The 5,655-nt window shown below is 34.5% G+C and overlaps 1 pseudogene; it reads right to left on the reverse strand.

The window, feature by feature from the left end:
* Nucleotides 1–240: 240 nt before the first annotated feature.
* On the reverse strand, nucleotides 241–389 carry LOC116862568 (annotated as a pseudogene).
* Between the last annotated feature and the right edge of the window lie 5,266 nt (nucleotides 390–5,655).

Here is a 5,655-nt window from a genome sequence, read left to right on the forward strand (position 1 = left end):
ATGCTAGAACACTATTCACTAAGATCCCTTCATCATGGTGATCAGAATATTTTGGTACTTTCATTTTACTTCAGTATAGTCCATTTTCTGTAATTTTATCACCAAAAGCAATCTGCATGAGCACAGAAACAATCATGACACTTCTATATTACCCACATTAAATAATTAGTAACATGAATTTGCTTCAATCTGGATTTCCTGTCATGAAATGTATTAAATACTGATAAAATTTGATTTTAACACAGGCATATTTGAGGCCTCTCTTGGTTGTGTATTTCCAGTTATTATTATTTCCAGAACAATATATTCAATCATTGATTTATTTGATTAGCAATTAATCGTGCCTCGGATAAACCTCATTGGCTACGATACTGCCACTGCGCAAAGCTAATCATTGATTTATTTGATAAGACTCACCCCATGACCTATTATGGGTAAATGATCATGACAGACATTGAGAAAGCAGAGTAAGTAGAACTCAGTATGTAGTTCAAGAAGCAGGAAGAACAACCACTGGTTACAAAACATCATGACAAATATTCACAGATTTATGAAACAAGTGATGTGGAAGCACAGAAAAGAACAACTGATCATATTTGGGAAATCAGAGAGAATTTCGTATCCTGTGTGTGTGTGTGGAGAGGTGATGTTTGAGGTGTGTGGTGAGATATATTCTCCATGTGAGCAAACAAGGTTGCTTTGGTGAAGGAAAAATGTAAATTATACCAGTAGTATGTAGTGATTTAGAACTTGTAGCTTGGAATGTGACAAATTTAATTAGAATTCCAGTTTTCTCATTGAGTGAATCTTTGTGATCTTGACAAGTTACTTAATTTCCCTGAAGATAAATAGAAATAAAAATGACATCCATCTCATAAGCTTTCTATGACGATCAAGAAACCTACTTATAATATACCTAGCAATGTGGCTAGCTTTGATAAATAATAAGTGATAACCAATTACTAATTTTTATATAAGGTTGAAAGTAAGTATCATTTAGTTATTGACACAAGTAAAGAAATTGAAAGACAAATGTATTTTTTTAAGTTGAATACAACTTCTAGAAAAATTTAAAATTGAGTGACATGTCAGTAACCCATTAAATAAAATCCATAACATAATAATATAATTCATATAACAAAAGTGATAAATTTAGTAACACATTTAAATGTTAGAACATTATGAAATTATGAAGAGAATGAAGCTCAAACATAGGAATCATAGCAGTCAATGCGAGTTACACTCTCCTACTAAAGACAGATATATTTAGATGGTGTCAGAAATTAAGATCTAATTTATGCTTTATAAATCTATGTGAAAAGAACTCACTAGATTTCTAATGATAAAACATATGTCATTTGAACAGAAATAAAGAAGAACAATAATAGAAGATGAAATAAAATTCAAGGACAAAAGCATTAAAATAGAATATTTTTGTCTTGTATGCACATTTAACCAGTGATTATTGGTCACACCTCTCATGAGTGGCCTTTTTATGTGGACTGAGTTTCTTTAGGAGCTCCAAGGGAAAGCATCCTAAGAAAAAGAACCAGGTAAAAACCAAGCCACTGTTGATGACCTGGCCTTGGAAATGAGGGTCGTTTATCTAGGAGTACAGTTGTAGAGATTGTCACAGTGTTTCCTTCCTGAGTTCAGGAAGGGGAGAGTACCCCCACCTCTTGAGGGAGGAGTGGCAAAATCTTAGATGAGCATATGGAAACAGAAGCATTGCTCTGGCCATTCTGAGAGTCCACAGCCCATCATAGTCTCATCAACTAGCAACAAATATTCACATCCTTCAGACAAGCAAAATACACTCATTCCTTCTTCCAAGATTTCCCCAATGTGTCATTTCATTATGGCGCCAGGCTGTATCCGAATGAAATGTTACCAAATAATTGATGCTTAAGAAGAGGTAAAGTTTATACATACTAAGTTTGCATACCTAGAAATCATGAGAATCTATTCAGAAATTCTTTGACGTGATAAGAAAGTGCAGTAAAGTAGCAAGTTAAAACATACAAAAATTATTAATACTCATTTCCAAGAAATAGCAAGTTTGAAAATAAGATAAACAAATCTTTATAATAGCATATAAAATTGGTGTTAAAGATACGTTAATATTGCCTAAAATAGATTGTACTATTAACAATATAAGTGGGCCTGGATAATTATTTGCAAAATACAATGAGAAAAAAGTTTAATATCTTTAATACATGATAAACTCCTAAAAAAATAAGATGAACACATTAAAATAAAGAAGAGCAAAGAACATTAATAGGCACTGAGAAAAGAAAAGGAAAAAAATAAATAAATGTTGGACCCACACTGCTGATCAACCTCCTCTGTTCATTCCTGTTGCCCCCCCTTCCTTTTACAACTATTAATTCCTAGGAAATATCTTGTACCACCAACTCAACTTTAGCATCTGCTTCCAGAGAACCCAAACTGTGACGAGGATATAAATATATTTTGAGTATAGTTTTTGGAACGAGTTTTACATGCTTACACATTCTCTATATCCAAATAACTTTACAACTGGAGATTTATTCTGAAGAAATAATATGAAATGCACTTTTGAACATAGGTTATATATGCAAGGGTGTTAGTATCTTATGTTAAAAGTGAAAACTGATAATTGTTTAAATAACTTTTAATTTTCCATTAATTTAAATTAATCCATTTAAAATGTGTTGGCTATCCATATTTATTTGAAAAGGAGATGATCCTATAGCTTTAAGTGAAGAAAGTGGGTTATACAACAGTATTCTTTAAATGAATCCAATTATTTTAACATTTATATATTCATTTCTGTTATTTAACATTTACAGTGTGTAGAATATTTATATATTTGATAGAATTATTTGTGTGCTTAGATCTATATTATTATGTATGTTATATATTTATAAAAGAATATATAGAGAATAATTTAAGAGATAATATATAGAGAATAATTTAAGAATAATTTAAGAGGGGTATAACATAACATGTTTTGGTATTTATATCTGGTGTGGGTATGGGCAACTATTATTTTCTTTGTAATTTTCTATACTTTTGAAATTTTCTACAATTGTTATGAATTATTTTTGTTTATAAAAAATATATACAAACTTATAGGTAACCACCCTTTCATATTCATGTTGATCAACTTACTCTTGCTACATTTGTTCACCTGAATTTTCTTTGCCAGTCACAAATAGGGGTATGTGTATATATAAAAATGAATGTCTGGGGAGCAGGACAGTCCAAGATGGCAACATAGGAAGATCCTGAACTCACCTATCTTCAACAGACACACCAAATCTATAACCGTATTTGGGACAATTCCCTCTGAAAAAGACCTGAAAACTGGCTGAACCGCTTCTTTACCACAAACAACTTAAAAAGGCCACATTGACATGGGTAGGAGAGGTAGAGACATGGTCTCACCAAAAACTCCACCTGTGGCATAGTGACACACATCGAGAAGCATCTCATGAGTATTAAGTTTCTCCCTGAGAACCAAGGGGTTCATGTCCCACATTAGACATCCTAACTCTTAGAATCTGTTCTAGAGATGAAACTCATAATGTCCCGCTTTGAAAAACAATGGGGCTAAAATTTAGGAGATCCAAAAGGCTATAGGGAGCTGAGACACTGCTCTTAAGGGTTTGCATACACTCACTTGAAGTGGGGCCCCACACAAAAGCAGCAGTTTGAAAAGTATTTAGATTATATGTAAAGATTCATTTGTTAATTTTATAGACCAGAGGCCTATTGGGACTCTCTCAAGGGACAGAGGTGCTAGAAAGTGCCATTTTGTGTCTTTTCCCTACTTTGCTAGTGCAGGCAGGTACATGTAGATACTGTAGTTTCCTGTTCACCCACTAAAGCTGTCATTAATACATGACCCTCTGCTCCCCACTGCCTTGCTAAAATCAGTGGGCATATGCAGTCTACACAAGGGATGCTCCTCAATAACCTAGCTCTGTTGGATAGGGGACTTCTGGTCTTGGGTCTCATGGGACTGAAACAACTGCAGAAAGAGTTTGTGGCAGACTGTCACACCCAGGGCACTACACACAAGACTGAACACATCCCCAGTCTTAATTTAAAAGAAGCCTATCTACTTATCCAGGAGCCTTGGCCCAAGAGTCAAGATTCTGGTTTGCCATACACCTAGATGCTAAAGAGGCACTCTCAGGAAATGTGGGCCAGTGGACTGCATCTTTGCACTTACCCTCAGTCTTGTTGTGGCTTGCTGGTAACTCCCAGAAAGGAATGTATACATTTGTCTAGAACTCTGATTTTTGCAACTGACACCCAGGGGATAACTCCAAATAATTTGCTCTAGAGGCCAGCAGGATTTATGACTGGGGTCCCACAGGACTATATATATTTTCATACTTTAAAGCTGTTGTCTGAGGTTTTGGCTTCCAGTCAGCCAAAAACTAGGTGCTGACTGAGACTCCCACCCTTTGGAACATCAACAGGTCTTGGCACAACTTCAACAATTGGAACTTGTCAAGAATAAATCATGGCTGAGGTGCATAAACAATGAATTTTGGAACACACACACACACAAATAATAAAATTAAATTTAAAAAAGAATAAATCATGATTTATTGACAATCACAAAGATTTGAGAGATAACCAAGAGCTAGGGCAAGATTGAACAATAAGGTTTATCTCCTTCAAAAGTCCACTTCTTCAAGACTGGGAGAGGTACTTATTTCACTTAATACATAGAAACAAACACAGAAAGTAAAGAAGAATGAGGAAATAGAGGAATATGTTCCAAATGCAAGAACAAGATAAAGCCTCAGGGAAAGAAGTTCTTAATAAAATGAAGATACATAATTTACCTGATATGAAGTTCAAAGTAATGGTCCTAAAGATATTCACCAAACTTGGGAGAAAAATGGATAAACACAGGGAAAGCTTCAGCAAAGAGACAGAAAAGTTAGTATAGTACCCACAGAAGTCACACAGCTGAAGAATAGAATCAATGAACCGAAAAATATACTAGAGGGTTTCAGTAGCAGACTAGATGAGCAGAAGAAAGGATCAATGATCTAGCAGAGCAGCAGAACTCACACAACAACCCTCCACCCCCCCCCCAAAAAAAAAGACTGAAAAATAGCAAGTTAGCTTAAGGGCACTATTTTCACATCAAGTGAAAATAACATTTGTATCATAGGAGGAGAGAGAGAGGAAGAGCCAGAAAAATTATTTGAAAAAATAATGGCTGAAAACTTCCCTTACCCGGGCAAGGAAACAGATGTTCACTTTCAGGAAGCCCAGAGTTTCAAATAAGATAAACCTAAAGAGACCCACACAAAGCACACTATAATTAAAATGTCAATAGTTAAAGAGAGATTTTTAAAAGGAGAAAGAGAAAAGTAATTTTTTTTTTTATGTATAAGAGAACTCCTATAAGGTTATGAGCAGATTTTTTTAGCAGAAACCCTGTAGGTAAGAAGAGAGTGGTATGATTTATTTGAAGCACTGAAAGGAAAATACTTCAAACCAAGAATACTCTGTGTGGCAAGGTTATCATTCAGAATTGAAATAAAGATAAAAAGTTTTCCAGAAAGCAAAAGCTAAAGGTGTTAAAGGTTAAAATGTCCTTGCAAAAAAATGTTAAAGGGACTTCTTTAAGCTGGAAGGTAGGGT

This window comes from Lontra canadensis, unplaced genomic scaffold (assembly GCF_010015895.1).
Source record: "Lontra canadensis isolate GAN:19392208 unplaced genomic scaffold, GSC_riverotter_1.0 scaffold260, whole genome shotgun sequence".
NCBI classification, from domain to species: Eukaryota; Metazoa; Chordata; class Mammalia; order Carnivora; family Mustelidae; genus Lontra; species Lontra canadensis.